Below are 23,012 nucleotides of genomic sequence, written 5' to 3'. Positions count from 1 at the left end.
AGAAACAATTGGAGTCAAGGAGTCTTTCATGGATCCAGTTCTTATGGCATATAGAGCTTTACGGATAATTATCAGCACCTTGAATTATACTCGGAAGCCAACTGGGAGCCGATGCAAGTTTCATAGCAGAGGTGACGCATGGGCACACTGAGAGGCACCCATTACTGCTTGCACCATTGGATCTTAAACCAGCTGTAGCTTCAGAGTTGTCTTCAAGGGCAGCCCCATGTAAAACACATTGCAGTAATCTACTTTTCAGGTGACCAGGGCATTAGTGACTGAAAGAGTTCCTGACCCCACATATTAAATACCTAAGCTAGGTATTTCACTAAGAGAATATATTATAATAATAGCCACCAACCTAGAGAGTTTTGAAAAGGATTGGACAAATTTGCAGTCATTCAAAAATATGAAGGATATATATTATTTCCGATAACAGGTCATATATGATCTGCCTTTTAAGTCCAATGACTGAGAAACTTGCTATGCCTTTTAATTCCACTGACTAGGAAATATGGATAGTATGGTATTTTTGTATCTATGTCTCTCTTGTGAGCTTTCCTTAGATATCTAGTTAATCAATTTGGAACTGAGATGATTTTGATTTCTCTTTTGGATAACTTTTATGGGGACCAGGCTGAGGGCAGTTTAGATCTGCTGGTTGTTTTAGATCACTTGACAGCTTCTGATACCATTGGATTGGACTGACATCTGCATGTTTACTAATCTTTGAAGGTAAAAACTCTTCACGGTCTCATAAAGATAAAACCTCTTCATTGTCTCTTCCTCTCAGGAAGAGAAGACAGTCAAGGTAGGAAAACACTGCTTCAAGTGGCAGTGCTGGAAAATGGTCTCCCAATAAAAATCAGATTAGCTCACTTCTTGATACCTTTGGGAAGGATACCAAATGTTGATTTTTCCTGGGGAATGTTCTATGATTTTCACTTACTATGCCATCTTTTACTTTTCATTTTTATCGATATGGTATGCATTATTGTCAAATGTTTAAATAAATATTAGTCTCTCTTTGGGGTTGTTTGCATTGTAATGTTATTATAGTTTAATAGTTTTCTTTTCATATCTTGTATGAAAATCATGAGATTATGGTAAGATATAAATCCACGAATGGATCAATGAATGGATAAATAAATATAGCAGAGCTCTTGAATTGATTCAGTACATTTTTTTCATCATTTTTATTATCTTTCAAGATGACCAAGTCTGGATTTGGCCCTCTACTTGATAAGGCAGCAATTTTAAACTTAAAAAAACAAAAAACCAAGGCCACAATTGAACTTCAGAGGGTACACTTCTAAAAGTATATAGGACTATCTCAAAGAAATGGATAAAGTGACAATAGAGGTTGAGTGGGCTTTAGATTAATTTAATGTACTCTGTTATATTACATTACATACAAGCACCATCAAACCTGTTGTGATTTTCTTCAGAACAAACATGCATGGAAATTTTCTGCCATAAGTTTGAATTTGGCTTTGAAAGAATTGTCACCGCTGATTACAGTTGTGGACTTCTATTCTTTTCTAAGTAAAAAGATAATTTTGTATAATAGCCGTGCAAAACACTGAAACCAATTTTGATGTATCTATATCTTTATATTAAATACAGTTTTAGCATCAAACCTGCTTGATATTTTCATATTAGCCAAGAAAAACTATTTTCTTGGCAAGGAGATTAATTGCAAATATGCTTACTCTACATGGACCTATTAAAGAAACATGTCATTTTTGAATTACTGCCAAAGAGGAAGCATTGAATTCTGAGTGCAAGTACAAAATGCAGCCAATTCCTTCCACCTCAGCACAATCTTTCCAGAATTATCAAGTGGAACAGGAATGGCTCTTGAGTTTTCTGCTTTGTTTTTCCATTTTCTCCCACTGTCATTTTTTTTCTTTTATGTTTTATATTTTAAATTTTAAGACTCGGTTTCTGTTTCTCTCTCTCTCTCTACACATATTGGAGGAAAGGGATTTCTCAATTTCCCTGAAGCGTTCTGCTTCTTAACATTCTCCAAAGCTGAGGTCAGAATATGTAATGGATGTTTTGTTTATCCATACAACAAGGGATACAAATGTGTTTGTTTACATGTACACAACTAAGTGAAAAAAAAAATGGAGCTAGATAGGCCAATGATCCAATATTCCATAAAGCAGCTTCCATGTCCATGTATGAGGAAGAGGACAGAAATAAAAAGAGAAAGAATTTCAGTGTGACTTGAACAATGTAAGGCAGAATTTCCAAACAATAATAACTCACGATTGCTGGTTGTATTTAAGCAGAACTGAATTCAGCTATCAAGGCAGGGGTTGTGTTAGACCAGGGGTTTCTAACTTGTGGCTGTGGGCAGCAGGTGGTCCTCCAGGTCTTGATCTCAGCTGAATGTTCTACATTTGTTTTTTAGACTGAAAAGAAAGTGCAGGTGGGGCATGCCAGGGAACAACTATCTTCCACAGTTCTATCCCTACATAAAAACACAGTCACAGCCTGGACTTGAGCTGGGGGGGGGCAAGGATGGTAAGCTTCAGTGGTGGCTATGGGAAGGCTCTGGTCTGTTTGGGGTAGCCTAAGTCCTTCACTCTTTCTTAGGCTTTTAGATGGTAAAGGGGTGATTCTGTATAAGGGCATTGGCAAAATCCACAATCCCCCGTCCGGGTGAAGACTTGAAATGGGCATAAGAACCTCAGCCTTAAATGTTTCTTCCATACCTTAAATGTTTCTGTTCATTTTCCTTACAAGATGTATTACCACATACCCAACTCCTTTGTTAGTAGCAACCTAAACCATCACTGAATAGCCATCATAGGAACTTAAGAGAAATGGTAAAGAAATAGCTGTGTTAGGAAGTAAACTGTTTTTATTTAATATATGTATTTTTCAAAGGATATCATGATGTGATTTATTATCTTCACATGGGATACCGTCTCCAACTCTGTGTCTTCTTCCTTTTTTTTAAATACTCCTTATGTAATTTTCTCAATATCTGTGTTAGACAGAAAGTTCCCTATGAACATATGCTGAAAACAAATAGATGGTTGATCATAAATTTTAGCTTGCTGGTGTAGCAATTACATAACAATGCATGATTCTCTTGAAGCATTGTTTATTATTGATATGTCTATGTGGGCATATGCTTTAGAAATATGAATTGGTTAGTTGTCTCATTTATTTATATTTTGATGTTGGCAATATTCTTGTGTTATTTACCAGTGGAGTAGCTATGAATAAAAACAACAAATACATTATTTTAGGGCTTATTATACAGTCATTATAATGCTGATATGAGATGGTCTTGGCAGTGAATGCATAGTAATTCCATGGAACCCTCCAAATATGCAATATTGAATATATATATATCATGCTGCCTCACTTTTAGTATACTTTTCTTGGTTTCTTGTTTGCCAAGCCAAGAAGAAACTGAACATTTCCCAAAATCAGTATTCCTACTGAAAATTTCTTATTGGCATAGATATGCATTGAATTTGGTTTGCCTGAGTTGGCAGCTATTTCATCTTTTGCTAGAAAGATTCTTGCAAAAAGATTTGATGCTCTCATGCAGATAAAACTATCTAAGTCTTTCTGGCTGCAATAACTTTCCAAATGAAATGACTCTATTTCTTTCAGACATCTGAAAGAAATACAGTACCACAGATTGTTCCACTTAATGTGAATAAGGTGCAGCATATCACTTTTATGGCAGTATTGAGTGATGATATTCCAGGTACCTCCCATTGCAATACTAAGACAATCCATAATCATAAACCCATAATATTTCTGTATTTATATTACTTTTATATCCTGTTCTTAATTGTTTAAGAATCCCAAGGCAGTCACAATGTATAACAACTATAATTATAAAATTCAGGAAAAACATACAATAATTAGTAATTTATTTTAAAATACACTGCCCTTAACCATCTTACCCTCATATACAGTTCAAATTAATGATCAAATATTGGCTAGAAAAATATTCTTTTTGTCTGGTATAGCAAAGCAGTGAACATTGGAAGAGCTTTAACATTCAAGGAAAGAGATTCTGCATCTAAGAAACCTCATAGAGTATTCCCAATTTATTGTTCAATTTGGGTCTAATTAATAGGGGCCATATCCACTGTTTCAAGCCATAAAAGAAATACCATGCTTTCTCTTTATTTCTAAGAAATTAATACTCTGGCCAAAAATTCCATTACAAAACTCAACAATCCCAAACAAAAGTAACTGGTAATAAAATTTCTGGAATATGTCTAAAATACTATACATAGTTGATTTTGAATAAGCTCCATTGAATACATTTAGTATTAATAAAACATCTTAAGCTAGTTCAAATACAACATTTAGTTTCTTGTTAGAAATGTAAAATCACAACAAAGCATTGTGATCAAAACTGCTAATGCAAACCACAGACTTTTTGAATTCAAAGGAAATTAGGTATCTAATTTTTACTTAATTATTTTCCAAATTCCGTAAGCTATTCTGTGCCAATTTAGAACAAAGTTTGAAAATTTTATTTACGGACTGGACTAAAAAAGGACATTTCAGTAATTGTTATCCAGCTCCAAAAATATTCCAAAGCATAATTTCCACTCAGCTAATTAGTCAATGATTCATAAATGTTGCAGCAGCCTGTTTTGCTAGGGTATATTAACAGTATAGGGTATATATATTAACAGTAGTGAGCAGGTGCAGGTACATCTATGGCCATGCCTCTCCATGGGCTCAGCCTTGTGCATTGGCACAAGGATTTCATTTCACAGCTTCAGAGAAGCTGAAGATATGACCCTATCATTGCCATTTGTCACACATTTTTTATGGTCTTTTATCCTACTGTAGTCTTTTCTTCCACCCTCTTATACTGGAGTGATAGCCAAGAACAAAGCTCAATGTCAATCTTCAATAAGAAGAGGTGAAATCCCATAGGGAAAAAGTCACATATGCATTAAAGACATTGACAACCTAAGCACTCTAAGGTATGCAATGCACTCTAAGTCAGCTTTGAGAAAGCTGATTCTGCATTATTAGCAATACATCTATTTGTTCATCTTAGCTTTATATTTAGGACTGCAGATCTTTTTGTTTGAAATCTGAAGTGTGTGACATATACTGTATGCATATTTCTAAGGTGCTTATATATTGAATTATAACACTCCCAACAGCACATTTGTCTCTAATTCTTTTACCTAGGAAGTTGAGCATGAACTTCAATTGTTATGGAAGATATAATTTGAAAATTAAAGAAAGAAATAAGGGAAAGTTACAGTCCTATAAATAAACAAACAAGGAAAGATTATAATTCTATAAACATGTGCAATGTAGGAAGTTCCACTAAATTTAATGGACTTTATTATTAAATTTAGAAGGCTCCAGAAGGCTTCATTTTGTTATTCTAGTCATATCTAATCAAAGATAAGTTGTGGTATCCACAATGAGGATTATTCTTTAATAAATGCACATAGGATTGCAGTTAATTCTTACATTTGCTATTATCTACATTCAGCTGAGATCCAGGTGATGTTAAAACCAAATCCTATTCAGAGCTGTCCTGTTGCCAAATAACAGGTTGTTGCATAAGAAGCAATTACTGATAGAGAGTCCTGGTGAAATGATAACCCTCTGGTAATGAAGAGCCATTTTTCCACTGTACTGTGGCTACTCATAACTAAAAGTAGTTTTGGAAATTTTCAAAATTTTTATGAAGCAACATAGAATTTGTTTTTCAGTGCAAAGGTGCAAAGGGTGTGCAATGCACACTTTAATGTATATTAAATAGTATGTGCAAAAGATTCCTAATCCAAACTCTTTCTGTATCTAGTCTATGTTGAAAAATAGAATGATTGATGTAAAAACAGTAATTTAAATAGAATAAAATTTCAAACTAAAGTATTAGGCTCACAGTTTAAGGCAGACAGGTGTATAGAAAATGATGCAATGCTATCCTTCATCAAAGGTTTTGCAACAGTTTAAAAAATGCTTTGCCATGATACTTTTAAATACATAATCTGATTTCTCATTTCATTCAGCTCCAATTTGATATGATGTAAAGTTATAATCTGCACTAATTTAAGCAAATGTTGTTTACCTAAATATAAGAATGTAAAGATAAATCAGTTGCTCTAGGAGGTAATGGTTTTGTTTGTTTTTAGCTTTAATACAATGCAGAATAGTTATACTATAAAAAGGACATTGTTTCAAAATGAATGATAATGATATAATGGCAAGATAGTATTTTGTCTCTAGATCATGCTATCATTTCTAATCTATCAATACAAAAATTTTCTATCTAGCCATTCATCCAGATGGTTAACGTTATATATGATTGCATGAAAGCGCTGATATAAAATGCCTATGGCTTACTGGATTACTCTGTGGCCACATGTTTTAAATTATTATTATTTTTTTTAAAAAAGAACCATTGCAATCTTGCAACAAAGGAACAAGACTTTATTGTATAACAGGGTTGCAGATGTGGAAAGGTGCTCACAACAAAGTCAAATTATTATTTTTTTCTTTCTGCATCTGGAATGCCAAAAGAACCTCTGAAGTCATCAGAAACTAATGTTAGACAGTCTTTAGTTTGTGATTAATTTAATATTCAGGAGGAAAAAAGGGTCTTTTTCAAAATTCTATGCCATTCATCATCATATTGTCATTTATATAATACCCAAATGATTTAGAAGTCAAGTTTTTTTAAAAATTTCTAAAACAATGTTAAGACATCAAAGAGTCTCTGATGCAAACATCAAAGAGGCAGTCCAAACCAGAGAATTCTGGCTAAGACAGTTTAGTTCATCTAATATCCTCTGGTTTTCTCAGGCTTAAGTTACAGCATATAAAATTCTTGGAATCTGGTTAAGGAAGCAGTGCTTTCATATTTATTGTTTTTAGCAGTAGAGTTCTTTTATGAGGAAAAGTATTTTACGGTGGAAGTAATGATTTTTTTTTTAAAAAAAATCAGGTTGAAAATTGTGTTCTTCTGGATATGTAATTACAGAGTTATCGTAGAATGTATTCGGAGATGTGATAAGTAGAGATGGAGATAAATGTTTGGTTTGACTTTTTTAAAGATGAAGTTACAGTGAGGTATTTTTCTGGACTTACATTCATGTTTTGCAATTCCTTGTCCTTCTCCACACATGAACAAAAAGGAAAGGTCTGCATATAAAATGAGCATCACTTTTAGAAGCACACAAGAGCATACAAATATCAAGATAAATATGTACACACACACACACACAAATATTTTTTTAAAAAAATGTTTATAAGATAATATTCAGCAGGAAATATTAAAATCAAAATCAACATTTTTAAAGCATGAATACTGAGATCGAAATCCACTTAAACAGTAAACTATTTTTTGGTTCATATATCCTAGGTTATCTAGTTTAGTAAAGAAGTTGATGGATTATTGTATTGGTTGGAAGTGGGAAGGCCAATATAATGCCGTTCAGATAATACTCTATCACCCCCAGCCACAATTATTGGCATTGTAGTCCAAATATTGGGGGGAGGGGACCAGATAACCTGGTTTTAATTTGCTAGAAAATTCAGGAGTCCAAGGAGTTTGAATTGATTTAATATGCCAGTGGAAGTTGCCAGATGCCTAATAAGAGTGAAAAATATCAGAAAAGACTCAGTTTTTCAAACCTATAAGCTTCACCATGAATCTGATGATCTCATTGGGAGAACGTGTCCTGTTGGGAGTTGGAGGAATGTCAGGAAAATCATTTCTATGCTAAATTCACATACAAGGCTAATGAAAAGAGTCATAACTATTTGATCTACACAAGATGGGAGAATATTACATATAGCCCAAAAAGATGTTTTATATTAGTTAAAAATTATTTGTTCAGGGATTTTATCTCCTGAATTAAATGACTGGGCTATTCTTATGGAATATATTAATATCATATCTGTTGTAAAAGTACAGTATAGTTTCAGTACTGATGCTCTGTGCCATTTAGATCATAAATTCTACTAATTTCCATGGGGAGTAGCAGGAAGGACAAACTCATTCCTTGATAGGTATTATGATCTAAGAAACCTTCGGTTCCAGTGCTGTATTCTAGGATTAATACTAGAAAGTTTCATGCTTCCCGCTATAAACTTCCATTGCAATGGAAGACAACTAACCAATCAATCCTGAAACCCTAATGTTTATGCAAATAGAACGACTTGTTTAGTCATTTGTATTACATATTTTGAATTTACTTTTGGATTACAATTTAAATATGATTTAATTTAATAAAAAAGAGCTATCTTTTTAAGAGGAATTTTTCTACAAGTTGGTGTCTTCTGCATGTATTGGACTATAAGTTCTAAAATTCTCATAGAACTTGGCCAGTGCTGTAGAACTTTGGGACTTGCAACATGTATCAGACAGCAAGCCTATTCCTCCCCTTCTGCTTTCATGACAACAATAGAAAGATGATTGTCCCTATACTAAAGCATCTACTGGATGATAAGTCTCACATTGCAATATGAATGTGTTTTCCTCTTCTCAAAGTCATGGCAAATTCACTCTATCCACTACAAATAATGCAGAGATTAAACTTTGGGACTGTCTTTGAGATCATGTAATTTGAGTAAAGAGTTTATTATATCACTGACACAACTGATGCCATAAGGAAGCTCTACCCCTGCTTCTATTATCTAGTTGTCTCAAAGTGTCGATCAGGATTGCTATGGCCTCATTATTTGTTATGTATTAGTTTGGGAGTTCAAGGATTCCTCTGACAATTGCCTTATTTGCCACGACAATTATGTCATTATTCAAAAAGAGATAAACATAGTTTTGGGAACATTGACAGAAAAAATATTGATAAAAGTATGGAAAAAGCCCACAATAATGTTGCAAAATGTAGTGAAGTCTTTTTTTCATAATCTTTAGTCAAGGAAACAATTTTAAATTGCACAGTACACAGAATAGATTTATAGCAATTTCAAGCTATTGGAAGATGAGGATGGTATTTTTCACAAGCTTTTAGTTAATACAAAATGGTACAAAAATAAGGAAAGTCTCATACTTATTAAAGAAAAAAACTGAAAGAGAATATAAATATCTCCTGATGTCTATGAAATTAAATCATCTAATAACTAGAAATTTAAAAAGTGGCTGAAAGTCTAACTGGCTTTCTTGAATAACTCTTCGTGCAGCTGTATACGCAGTGTAATAATAATATATAGTATAAAACTAAAGAATGAAGCGTGCAGGAAGGATAGTTGGGGAATTGAAACAAAGTTCTCTGAAGAAAAATAAAAGAATTGGGAATATATGCAATTTTAATTTTTATAGTGATCCTGTCACACACAATTCTGCACAGATTATTTTGAGAAGAGAAAATTGAGATGGGACCAAAGAGATTTGTTTAACTCCTCCCCTTTCCCCAGTGTCATACAATGTAAGAGTAATTTCAATAAAAGAGTATTTGCAGCACAAGGTAGAATTATGGGGTCATTGGTGCTCTGTGAGCTTGGTTGTTTTCTAGCAGATGTTTCATTATCCAATTAGGTAACATCATCAGTAGTAGAAGGGAATGGAGTTTATTCTCTGTTTATATAGTAGTGGCTTTTCCTGCAGTATTGGTGGGAATCATCTTGGGGCTTCCTCAAATAGGCTGTTGTTTATTGTTAATTTGTGTGAATTGCTCTCTTGAGTATTGTTTATGCTTGATATTGATCTAGTATGGGTCTAGTTGGTCTAGTATTAATCTTGGTGTTAATCTCTGTTTATCTGAGTGTTGATTGCTGGTGAGGATGATTTTTGGTCCTTTTATTTTCTTTTTTGGCTGTTTGAGTGCCTCTTTTGAATGGTAGGTAGATATTGTTTGTCTCCCTATGCCTGCTGATAGCTGATTTGTCTGAGTGCCAGGTTTCCAGGAATTCTGTAGTGTTTTGGAACTTAACTTAGTCTAGGATGCTCACAATTTCTCAGCTGAAACTATGATCAGGTCTGTTCATGTGTTGTGAAATTAACAAATTTTCATCATGTCTTCTGACTGGTATTCATAGATGTGCTCTTCTAGTCTTCTGCCTGTTTGTCCCAAAATAAGATAAGATGATAAGACAAGGTAAGATAAGACAAGACAAGGCAAGATAAGATAAGATAAGACAAGATAACATTTGTTGTCACTTTTCTACAGTATGTACACAATGGCACACATTAAAATGAAATTCTGATACCCACTCTCAAAAGAAGATATATATACATATCCGCATACATCCACATATATACTGTGTACATACATACAGACATATACATATATACTAATCACAGTCCATCTTGAATACATAATGGAAAAAAGAGTTTTCCTTCCAGAAGATAACAAAGAAAACCAGTCATGGAGAGGAAGTGTAGCTTCCCTGACAATAATGCAGACCCTGGTGAATCAGCGTTTATATGCTATGTCCTGGATAGAAGGAAGTGAATTTCCAATAATCTTTTCCACTGTTCTCACCACTCTCTACATAGCCTTCTTCTCTGAAACAGTAATACTTGCAAACCAAACAATAATATAATATGACAGAAAGCTTTCAGGTGTCCCTCTTTAGAAACTGCTAAGGTGAAGGAAAAAGTGCTTTTTTCATATGATGCAGAAAATGCAGGCACTGCTGTGTCCACTTCACCAGTGTCTCACTGTTGAGGGAACAAGTTAACCTTCTTGTTAGCTGTATACCCACATATTGTATACGTTGACCAGGTTGTCTCACTGCCAGAAGTCCCTGGGCTTGGAAAACAAACTGGGTCTGTAGGAAGAGGTGAAAATAGGGGAGTAAATATTAGGTATGTTCACCACCTTGAATTATTTATAAAAATAACAAAGGCTGGATTAAAGTTTTTTTAAAAAATATATGAGGTGGAATAAAATAAATATGAGGAAAGTGAGTGGTAAGACTTCCTCTTCATTTTAACCTTTACTCATTGTCTTTATCTCTCTCCCTTTTCCCTTTGATAAGTTATGTTTGCTTTCATACTTCTTGTGCCTGATCCTTATCTTGGATCCTTTGTGAACCTGTATTAAAACTTTTTTATCAGACAAAGATCCAACAATATATTGAAATAGGTTTATTCAATACTGGCCCGCAAAACTTACTTGGGAAAGTGAAATTATGTCCAGGTAAGTTGAAGAGTTTATACCTAAGCTCATATAACAAGGAAGCTGGTGTAGTATAGTGAAAAATTTATTTGATTCTCTTATTACTTTGGCATTTCTGATGTGTTATAGAAAAGCAGGCTATTAAAACCAGACAATTAACTTTCATATATAATGCATATTAATAATCTGTTTAAAAACAGAACACCAAATTCTTAAAATAAATCAATTACATGAGAGACAATATTTAGTTTAAAAATAAAACAACAAAAACAATTTAAATAAACATGGTTGGGTTCTGAAGGATTTTCCCTCATTTTGTGGATTTCCTAGCATTGTATTTATTATTTGATTTTAGATTAATTAAATCTAGACAAAGGTTTCACATATATTTCTTTTATTTCTCCTAATATTAATTTACCAATGTACTGTGATTTGGCGATAATATAATCCCTTGGGATTTATATGATCTTAAATAAATAAAATGAAATAATTTACCCCCAAAATTAAATGTCAGTGCATACATATATACACATAATGAATCATGAAGTTCGAGAATTTGGTACTATTCTTTTTGTTTAATGCAGTTTAACATTACAGCTGTAAATCTGTTAATAGTCATTCTGGAATACAATTAATTTTTAATTTGGGGTTCTTTTTAACTGACTACAGGGTTAATTTAATATTTTTTAATTTGGTTCTTAATTTTTGTATTTTGGATTTTTAATTCCCTGTAAACCGCCCTGAGTCCTCAGGGAATAGGGCGGTATATAAATATAACTAAATAAATAAATAAATAAATAAATAAATAAATAAATAAATAAATAAATAAATAAATAAATAAATGTGAACAGAATATACTTCTCTTCCTCTTCATAGGATTGCATTGCATTATAATTTTAATAGTGACTGTTTTGATTATTTTTGTGTACTTTTGTTTTTTATAGTGTGCTTCAGTAACACATAGGGAAAAATAACATTTTTTCTGAGATTTTTTTTACTTTTTAAAGCATTTCTATAGCACTTCCCATTAAAAGAAATCTCAATATGATTAAAAAATAAAAATATATTTACAATTAAAATAATAGGCTAAATGTTTAATGAAAATACATAAAGACATTGTATATACTGCACAAGTGTAGGGTTTAAAACCAGCAAGATAAACCTAAAATAATAATAGAAAATAGAAGAATGTTCTGCAATATACAAAGCTAGCAGCAAATACGTGATTTATTAAAGTCCCAGAGATGTAGGTGAATCCTTGTTTTTTTGTTTTTTGTTTTGACTGCTGCACTTGTTTTAACAGAGAGGTAAGTCTCTGTGTGATTTTTTTAAATGCTCATCTCTTTGGCTGTTAATTAAAAGAAAGAAAAGCAAAACTCCAGTGGTGCACACATTTATTTTCTACGTGCATGCTCATCATTGATTCCCAGACTAGATTACAAATGAGTCTAATGCAGAATTTAAAGTTAGCACCTAGCTGGTAAAGACAAAGGCATCACAGTTAATTAAGGTCAAAGTCTTTTGTTTATTATAAAATTCACCCAGCACTATCTAGCCAGCTGACATAGTACTTATTATTGAAACCTGCTTAGTTTTCCTACTTTTTGTACTGGCATGAAAAAAGAAACTAGTTGGACTGGATAATATAAAACATTTCTTTGTCACTTTATTTCTTTGAAGTGTCAGCATGTAAACACAGAAATTTCAATTTTTTATAAAAGATTCCTTTTTTGCCTGTATTTGTTGCAGCATGATATTTTTGCTACCTCCAATGTTATTTAAATAGAATTATTTAGGCACTTAATATATAGTAGTAAGATGAAGCTAACTAAAAATGTTAATATGCCAGATTTATAACCAGGAATTGTAATGTATATTGCAAATAAGAAAAATAAATACAATTTCAGATCTTATTCTTTATTTAAGTATTGTATATCTTTTGAATAATATTTGAATAACCCAATGATCTTCATTGTCATAAAAAATATGACTTCCACATTTTAAAGATCATTATTGCTTGCCACCAAAAAGGAATAGTACCTGCTGTTATTAATTGTAAAAATATTAAGTTGATTATCATTTTATTTTAATTAAAAAACTCTGGCATTCCTATTTTTCCTTCATTCTCCCGCCTTGAAAAATGACTAAAGCTCCTTTACTCTTTACATATCTATATACAGTTGTTTTTAATATTGTTTAGTTCATTTTCTTGAAATGAAATTAATATTTTAAACACACAAATACTGCATCAAGAACTACGCAGAACTATATTTCCTTAGCAGTGCAAATAGCTTTTCTTTTCTTTTCCTTCCTTCCTTTTTTTCTTTTTTCCTTTCATGTTACAACCACCCACTTCTTTTCACTGGAAGAAAGAGCAAAAATTTAAACAGATCTTGGCTAACTCAAATGCCCGGATGGTTTGTTGAATTACATCAATATATCTAAGACCTCCAGTCATTTTTCAAAGATTAGGTTTCTTGTGGCTTTCTGTAGTTTTTGCAAACTTTGCTTAATTAGTATAATTTAGATAAACAGAAATGAATACATAACTTGATGACATTCATATATTTCCTATCATGATCTGGCTGCTGCTAGTTGGTATGGCAAAGTCCTCTCTCCCAAAATCATGTTTAGTTTTCAACCTAATCATGTCAATGTGACTTTAAAATCTTAGTTACAGTTGCTTAGAAAGGCACTCACTCCTCACCCCTGCTTCCATCGCTGACTACTTTAGTTTTACTTATTTTCTTAACAGAAAGGGAAACACAATGCTTACATTCCAGGCATTACTATGGTGACAGCAAGAAACTGCAGCTGTAGACCTGAAGCAAAAAACCTGAGGTAATGTTGGGCCCAGGAGACTCAGTAAATATTAACTGTGTCGAAGAAAGCTAAGAAGAGTAGCCAAAAATATACTCCCTAAATATTGATGAGTCAGTTTCTTCAGGGGCTAAAAAGAAAACACTATCTTGAGATTAACTCTGACTTTTCTGTGATTTTTATGGGTGTTTCACAATTTGACATTCTGGCAGTCCTTTTCTTGTGTGCCAGTATTTTAATGTTTGGCTTCAGCGCTGGGTTTTTGCTGAAGTCTAATCTTTCAGATTTCTTCTCAGAGCCAAAAGAATAATAACTGAGAGCCCTATACAGGCTTTCTATATGTTGGGACCTGATTGTACTCAAGACAGATCATGTTACCAAATGAACAACTTAGTGGAATGCAAATTTTTTTCAAGGCAGATACCTACGATATGAATATTTAAACTTGCCAGGAAGATTCTGCACTGTTGGCTGAGATGGCGCCCTCTCCTCCTTGCTTCCATGTACAGAATCCAACTGGCCTGGCCATTGTGTAGTAATTCCAGAGTAAGAGAAGGAGAGACATTCAAATTTGGGCATGAGGCAGAAATTTCACATCAATAATACAGGCAAGCTTTAATGGGCCCCAAGTGATTTTATCTCAACCACCAGCATCCATCTGGAACAACAATTTCAGCCTGCCTAACTAGGGCTGGCGCTACATTTTAGCTACTACTTCACTTGTTAAAAAGGTCATATAAACTGCTTTAATTGACCAATGATGCAAGTAAAGCCCAACAAGCACTGAAGAGTGAAGCCTTTACCTGTATCTCCAAATGTTCAGGTCTAGAGGAATGAAAAAAATGAATGAAAACCCCTAACCCTAACACTTCTTCCTGAGGAAATCTTGTGTCAAAGCTTCATCTAAGGAACAGAAATAAGTATATCCTCTTAGACATTCAAACATTGCAAAGCTAGATTGTGAAATATCTTTCATTCTCATTTTCTATAATTAAGCTTGAAAAACTATCAGTCTTAGAACTTTTGTCAGTTTGGAAACTTGAAAAATATTTTTAGATCAGATCATTTTCATCTCAGTAAGGAAAGGTGCAGTGATTTTTCTGTTTTCATTGCTATTAGTTCACTCTCTAGAAGAAATTTAATTTGGCTTCTTCTAAATAAAATATATCTTTCTCTACATAAGAAAAGTTTGTATATGTGTGAAAGCAATGTAAGCATGTAGATGGAAGGTGCAGATTTAAGTTTATGTGTGTGAAAAAACTGACAGGATTTTTATGCAAGGATATACATATGTATACATATGTAGGTGAATAAATGCATGTAAATAGTTGCAGATATATATTTCATGCTCATATACAATATATTTCCCCCCCAATTACACAAGCCCCTTAGGTATATCTGATGTGTATTATTTATTTATTTATTTATTTATTAATGGGACTTATATCCCACCCTATCTCCCGAGGGACTCAGGGCGGCTATGCACATGTAAGGTAGACCAGTATATTTATGAGTGTGAGATATATGTTTGTATAAGCACATCTTTGCATGTACATGGACCTGTTCATGTATGCATTCTGTCAGACCAATGTATTAATGGTTTCCTGTATTTCCAGGCTGATAAATATAATTCTTGAAATGTCAGAACCTTCAGAAGAAGTTAATATACCATAATAATAAGAGTAGGTTGTTGGCTGCTAGAACATAAAAGAGCAGGTGGTAGAATAGTGCTGCTGTCAGCATTTGGAAACTAGGTGTAAGAGTCTATAAATGTTGAGAGATGGCTGCATTTGCCTAGCAGAATGAAGACTTTTCAAATACAATGTAGTTCAAGCTTATCTAAGAACTAGCTAGTAGAATTTTATAGTGGTCAGACCCAAGATTGCATGATGCTGATTGTGCTTTCATCTATCAGTGTTGGTGGAAAGGGAGGACTAAAATATAACAGAATCATGGAGTAACCAACTGTGAACAGTTTGTAGAAGCAAATGCAAATCTTTTATTAGGCCAACTATGATGTTAAACAAAGAGTTAAAAAAGGATGGAACTAATACTACCTTGCCACCTAAATGCCTGTTCCCCGAATTGCTACCCCCACTATCTACTGCCTTAGACTGTTAGTTTAGTCAACAACCCTAATGGTAGGGCTGGCTTTGAAAGAGTCATGTTGCCTTGGATTCCCCATCCCACATCAAATAACGGAGTACTTTAAAGCTTCTCTTTTTATCATAATGGTGTTTTCTTTATATTGAACTGTCACTGGTATTTTGTGAAGGATAATTTCATATTCTATCTACAGTCATTCTCTTTTCCCATCCCACATTCATGTACTTTGAGGCATGCAGGCAGTGAATGTTCTTGTAGTGATTTTTAAAAAAATGGGCTTCATTATAAAGTGCTGCAAAATGTGCTTAAATTCCCTATAGGATCGGCATGGCTCTCATTATAGAATGTTATAGTTTTGTTGATATTGCACAGTAACCTCTCGTTCACCTCTTTTCAACACACACACACTATACTTAGCATGCAGTTATATTTTCCACTCTAACCCAGTCTTTACTTTCATAATAGTGAGGCTGGGAAATGCTGTATTAACACAGTCTCCTACCCCTACTCCTTCACACACACACACACACACACACACACACACACACACACACACACACAACTCCTTCTAAGCCAGCCATCTCTGTGTGCTCTAGACCAGGGGTCCTCAAACTTTTTAAATAGGGGGCCAGTTCATTGTCCCTCAGACTGTTGGGGGGGTAGATTATAATTTGGGAAAAAATGATTATAACCAAAGCACCCTTAGTGATAGGATGGGAGATCTGCAAGATAGGCCAGGAGGAGGGGGCAAGGGGCTGGCAAAAAGGCAGCAGGGCAGGACTAAGGCAGGACTTCCCTCAGACCATCCTTCCCTCTCCTTCCCATCTCCTTCCTCCCTCCCTCTACTGTTCTTCCTTTCCTGCTTCCCTCTTACTTATTCCCATCTCCTTCCTTCCTCCCTGCATGCCCAGGAAGGGACAAAGAGAGAGGGAGAGGCTGCCAGCATGGCTGGTGGCCATGCTGCTGGTGGCCACGGCTTGAAAGGCCACTATAAATTCCTGGACAAGAGCCGCAGAGCCTTAAGAGCAGAGCGGCGGGAAGATATTTGCGATGAGGGAGGAAGAAAACAGGCAAGAAATGCAGCTGGGGAAGTGTCACTTTCTGGGAGGAATGAAGAAAAGCACCATCTGCTGAAGGTGAGCAGCAATTGGCCCTCACCCACTTCATGCATCCAGGGGAGGGGACACCATGAGCAGAGTGAAAGTCAGCATGTGCTGCGCAGCTCCCAATCTGCCTGGTTTCAGCAGGCAGCACTGCACTTTCCTCACAGCTAAGAGAGACAGGGCCAGCAAGGTGAAGCTAGAGAGAAATCTGAACCTGCCTCCGCACACTCACAGGAGGTGGCAAGCAGCGCAGGGCCTGGCATCCTGGGTGACTATTTTATCTCCTCTGCTCTCTCTCCCCACCCCTTTTCCCTTCGGTGCAGCTCCAGCTGACTCCTCTTCCCAAGGCTGCATCTTTTTCTCTCTCTCCCTCTCCCGCCAAAACTATCTGCCTTTATAGCCTCCCCTGTTTCTGCCCTCTTCCTCCTTTCTCTTCTGGGTGTGACGGAAGTGCTGATCCTGGGTCCTTTGTGTGACCCCAGCAGCCCTGCAACTCCTGATGATTCTCTCAAGGCAAGTCCTGTGCTGCACTGCTTTGGCTTGTTCCCTCCCCTGCTACACTTGGCTAGGCTAGGCAGGGTTGTGTACCACCTACCAGGTGCCAGCATACCACAGGTTGAAAAGCCCTGCACTATACCACCAGTGTTAACCCGGTGGGCTGGATCTGGCCCACAGGCCCACGAGCCATAGTTTGATGCTCTAGACCATCAGGTCTTTTCATTAATGAATTTCCACACAGCTGTAATGAAACATCACCATTCAGACAGTGGGAGATTGAGCAATGTGCTTACACAAGTTTCCTCTTTCCATCAGGCAACACCATCCATCACTACGATACTCTGTGTATTTTCAGATGTTCTTAGTGAGGGACAAGATTGTTGCATGTGGCCCAATGTCAATGGGCAAGCATCTTTTCTGGAACAAATGCTTTACCTGCTTTGTGGATTGATATAAATGCAATCTATTTCAGTGTTGTAAAAAGTTCTTCCTGTTTATTGCTCCTTATGATGTTCTTTCACTTTCTTTTAGAATTTATTTTTAAACAATTGGAAATTCTACGCAACTTGCTATATGTAACTTTTGGTCCCCAAAAATTTCAGACATTGCAACATTACACACTTTCTTTAATATGTCACATTTCTATGCTTAATCCAACTGTATATCCTATACAATCCTATTCCTGTGTTGTGATTCAGGGTCAGCCTGTGGGTTCAGCAGTTGGGTCGGACGATTCAGAGGAGGAGGAGGAGGAGGGGGGTGTCGGAGAGGTTGCTGAGGGGGTTGGAGAGCTTGCTGATGGGAGCCCTCAGCCAGGCCCCTCCCACCTGGTCATGACGCAGACCCAGCTGTGTGAGCCTGACAGCGTGGATGAAGATGACCCACAGCTGGCCCTGTTCAAGGATGCCCGACGCAGGAGGCAGTCAATCAGGAGTAAACAGAGGAAAGCAATGGGGCACCTCGGAAGGAGGCAGAGAGAAGCCACACCCTGAACTGTATAAAAGGGGAATGCGTGGGAGGGCTGGTTTGCTGAAGGCAACCACTTGAATAGCTCCTGTTTCATGGTTTGTGTCTTGTTCTGTTTGCTTTTGTATCCATAAATTTGGCAGGCTTCGTTCCAGCCTCTTGCCTTCTTGTAAAAGGGGTTGTCCCTGCCTTTTCTGCAGGGCCGGTAGCAGGCTGGTACAGAACATCCTGATACATATTATGGTAACAGACAGCTACCCCAGTGTGTGGTTTCCTAAGTAAAATTTTCAGAAATGTGTGTGTGTGTGTATGTGTTGAAAGAATATTTTGTTCTACTTCTTTGTCATATTTATTTATATTTTTTATTTATTATCAAATTGATACACCATCTATTTCACTATCTCCTTTTTTCTAGGATTTCAGGGTGATGAGCATAGTATTCCATCTTATTTTTATTTTATAGACCATACTTCATCATTTGGTTCTTAGGATTCACATAAAAAAATGTTTGACTGAGTCTCTCTTATGACATTTATTTCATCATTATTTCTCTATCTGACCTTTTGATATTAAATGACCAAGGAGTTTAACAAAACAATTTCTGTATTTGTTTAAATCTGTCATTCACTAAAACCAGCTAAAACATTAAATTAACTGGCAGCCCAGACTAAAATGCAGTAATAATAAAAACCACGAAACAAAACGGGCCATTAAATAAAAAAGTGAACTGAGGCAAGAGCCAGGTTTTGAAGTTTTTCCAAAATCTCAGGAGAGGGGACCCCATCCTTATCTCTGAAGGAATGCTGTTTCAAAAAGGGGTGGCATAACAGAAAATGCATGCTTTCTAGGAACCACAGCATGACAATATTTAACAGACGGTACCTGAACCACTTCCACTCTTCTGGAATGCACTGGCCAGTCAGAAACAATTAGACACAAGTGATCTGTCAGGTATATAGTTTCTATGGAACATAGAGCTTTATAGGTAATAACCAGCACCTTGAATTACACTTGGAAGCCAACTGGCAGCTGATGTAGCTTGCATAACAGGGCTGACATGTAGGCCATTAAGAAGCACCCATTGCTGCTTACACTGATGCATTTTGAATGAGCTGTAACTTCTGGATGGTCTTCAAGGACAGTCCCAAGTAGGTGCATTGCAATAATCTAATTATGAGGTGTGCAGGGCATAAATGACTGTCTAAAGGGCTTCTTGAACAAGAAAATAATATAATACATGAAATGTTTAACAAAATAATTGTTGTTACTATGTGTTTATGTTTAAGTATGCAATAATCAGTAGCCAGTGCACAGGCTTAAACTTACCACTCTAACTGACCTGTCATATATTTAAGCAGTTGTGATTCTAAGACAGATTTCAAACAATACTTTGGGCTCAGATGTTAAGGTATTCTATCTGGAGAGCATATTATTATATCCTCCCATTAGACATGTTGTGTCATTCCATGTTTCTGCCCCAGGAATTCAATTATCAGTCACTTTAATTTATATGAAATATTTTCTTGGGCTTATGTATGTGTATTTGTGTGTGTGTGTGTGTGTGTGTGTGTGTCTTCCTTTGTATAATTTATTATATCTGTGAAAAATTGAAGCATTAACATGGAATACCCAACAAATTACTTTTTACAAAATTCCTTATTGACCTAGTGTCTTTATAAATATCTTATAAATCTACCTATGCCATGAATTCTATAACAGTATAATGGCTAAATCCCTTACTATTTAAGTAGAAAGTTGCTCATTTGAAACCCAGTGGAAAAATATCTTTTTGTAATTACTGGTTTTTTAAAAAAATTTCCCTGAGCTTCTTATGCTTAGCTGTGCTTTTTAAAAATAAGTTCAAGGATGTATCTTAAGTACAAGGAAAATAAAATAAAAACTTGTACTTAGTCAGCAACTTTTTATTTGCAAGACAAAAGTTGTAACCATTGTGTTTTTAAAGCATTCAAGTTAATAGAGCTTTGAAAAATATTAAAGACTATGGCAATCATTGCACATCACCCCACAGGTGAAAATTTCCATGAAAATCTTTCTGTCCAGTGCAGGTTCTGAATGCTCAGCTGAGAAGACATTCCCACTCTGTAAAAAACTGATTAGCTGCTGGGTTAACCTGGAACAAACTGAAATCACAGATAGGAATGCCCAAGGAGAAATAACATGGCAAAGTGCTGTTCATAAGTACAGTAGAAGAACTTGCCCTCAAGATGCTTTAATGGTGAATACAGCTTAACAAAAGATGCTGTCATGTATTTCTCCCTTCAGATTTGAGTGCCACCTGTTTGGTAGCAGAATATCTAGCCTTAAGAATAAACCCTAGATATTTGTTAGGTTGTCTGAATATTTTTGTACAAATATGTTGGTGAATGTCCTCCTGTAAAGCTTGGAATTCATAAATCTTCATTCTCTCTTCCATGTGTTTAGTTTAGCCTGATCTGACTATATATAGCTCCATGCTTGTAGATCATGTTTATTAATTAAATGTTTTAAATAATCACAATTTATACCAGCATTTATTAATATTTGCAATGTTCCATTTGTGTCATACACCTCATCACTGCAGTTCTTCCAAACAGATATATTATTTTCTCCACAGTTTAGGAAGGATGGTGGGAATATGAAAAATAGATTTTGGTTAAAGTGATTAATATATGTATATCATGGCATAGCACTAACTGCATCACTAATATTACTGAAAAGGATAATACTGTAAATAACATTGATCATGAATTTATTAGATCTTTGTATTTGTAATTTTGATCCAATTTTCTTGTTTCAAAAGAAAAGATCTTGGGAAAATTATCAAGAATAAGTACTTGTATATCAGTTTTTCCTTCATTTTAAGATGCTGCTTACATTCAAGTAGGGATGGATTTTTTTTCATTGGAAAGAGAGTTTGTGGAGGTTTTAAAATCATTTTCTTGAATGCAAGGGGGGGGACCATTTAAAACCGCAGTTGGTTTGTACCTTTGTAAAAATCTAAAGGCACATATTTTGTCAATTGAGCCCTCAAATCCACATGTACGTGTAACCGTACAAAGCACGACCTTAATAAAATTTATTCTGCCCCCTACAGCAAAAAGACAAGGAATATTAACAGGAATTAAAATACTCACAAGAGGCAACCAGCCAGGCGGCAAGTAGACTTGTTCAGGCATGTCAGGGCTGCGAATCCGGGCATGCGTGTTTGTGTCTGCTAGTAAAAAAGGGGGGTTAGATCTTGTTCCGGACATGCCTGGGCATGTCATACCCTGTGATTCTGGACAGGTGCAAGGCTCAAGAACGTGTCATTGCAAGCGCAGGAGAGATTTTACAGGCAGGTCTGAACAGTTAGTGATTTAATTCCAGCAGTCTTTTGAAGATGGCAACTTCTGGTTCCAAAGCTGTTTTTAAAACAACTTCAAAAGCTAGCGTCACACAGGCCCCAGCCAGCAGAATGCAACAAAATTTGTTGCAGGGGTTATGATAAAGAATTTTTTTTTATTTAGGCCCATTTTGCCCGGCTGTAGCATGGTATGTTGTAACTTTAACTATGAGGTGCAGAGTACTTACCGGACAACCTGTGAAATGATGAATGATGCTACATTATCTCCCTGCAATGGTAAGTAAATATGTTTTTATTTATGATAATGTAAATGCTGCTGGCGCGGATATCACACTAGCAGGATGTGCTTTATATTTTGCAGACTCCGAATTAATAACACCTAGACAGCAAACACTTCAATTTCAAATACCCTGATTTTATATTCCTGTGGTAATCGCCGCGGTCACAAAGCTTCTGCAGATTTTTCTGATCTAGACTATTACTGGGGTTCTGAGCTATCTCAGAGACCACGCTATCAACCCTGTGAGTTAAAGAGCTGCAATTTGTGTAAAGACTGGCTTGCTTGCGATTGCGGACATGGTTTGGGGGGTACAGGCATGTCAACGTATTGTAAAATAGTGTGTTATGGGGGTATATCTTCTGATTCTGATAGTGGTGATGGGGGATATTTTTCTGATGGTGGAGCCATGTCCCCCCTCTGAATTCTGGATAACCAATAAAAGACTGTGTTAATGTCAACGCTTGACCATTTGTCAGTTTTCTTTCAGTATAATGATGCATGAAAAGTTTCTAAGCCATATTTATTAGACACCAAGATGTGTAGGTAGTTATGGAGGTGTGAATAGCCTTTTTCAGGAAGCTAGAAAACATGATAAAAACCTGACCATGAAGCAAGTCAAGACGTGGCTGATAGGGCAAGACGCTTATATGCTTCATAAGCCTGCAAGAATTAATTTTCCTAGAAATAAAACAGTAGTGTCTGGCTTAGATCATCAATGGCAAGCTGACCTCATAGATGTCTCCAAGTTTTTTAAGAACCATGGAAAAAAGTATATCTTAACAGTTATCGAT

At 35.6% G+C, this 23,012-nt stretch overlaps 1 long non-coding RNA gene across 1 annotated transcript; it reads right to left on the bottom strand.

Moving 5' to 3' along the window:
* Nucleotides 1-7,256: 7,256 nt before the first annotated feature.
* LOC308678506 lies at nt 7,257-15,369 on the bottom strand. The gene is made up of 3 exons (XR_014028671.1): nt 14,354-15,369; nt 10,690-10,755; nt 7,257-10,042 (listed from the first exon to the last, which is right to left on the bottom strand). It is a non-coding gene; the product is annotated as an uncharacterized lncRNA (long non-coding RNA).
* Between the last annotated feature and the right edge of the window lie 7,643 nt (nt 15,370-23,012).

Source organism: Vipera berus, assembly GCF_964194415.1.
Source record: "Vipera berus genome assembly, chromosome: Z".
NCBI lineage: Eukaryota > Metazoa > Chordata > Lepidosauria > Squamata > Viperidae > Vipera > Vipera berus.
Note: the sequence above shows the minus strand (reverse complement) of the source record. Positions and strands in the feature narration are given on the sequence as shown.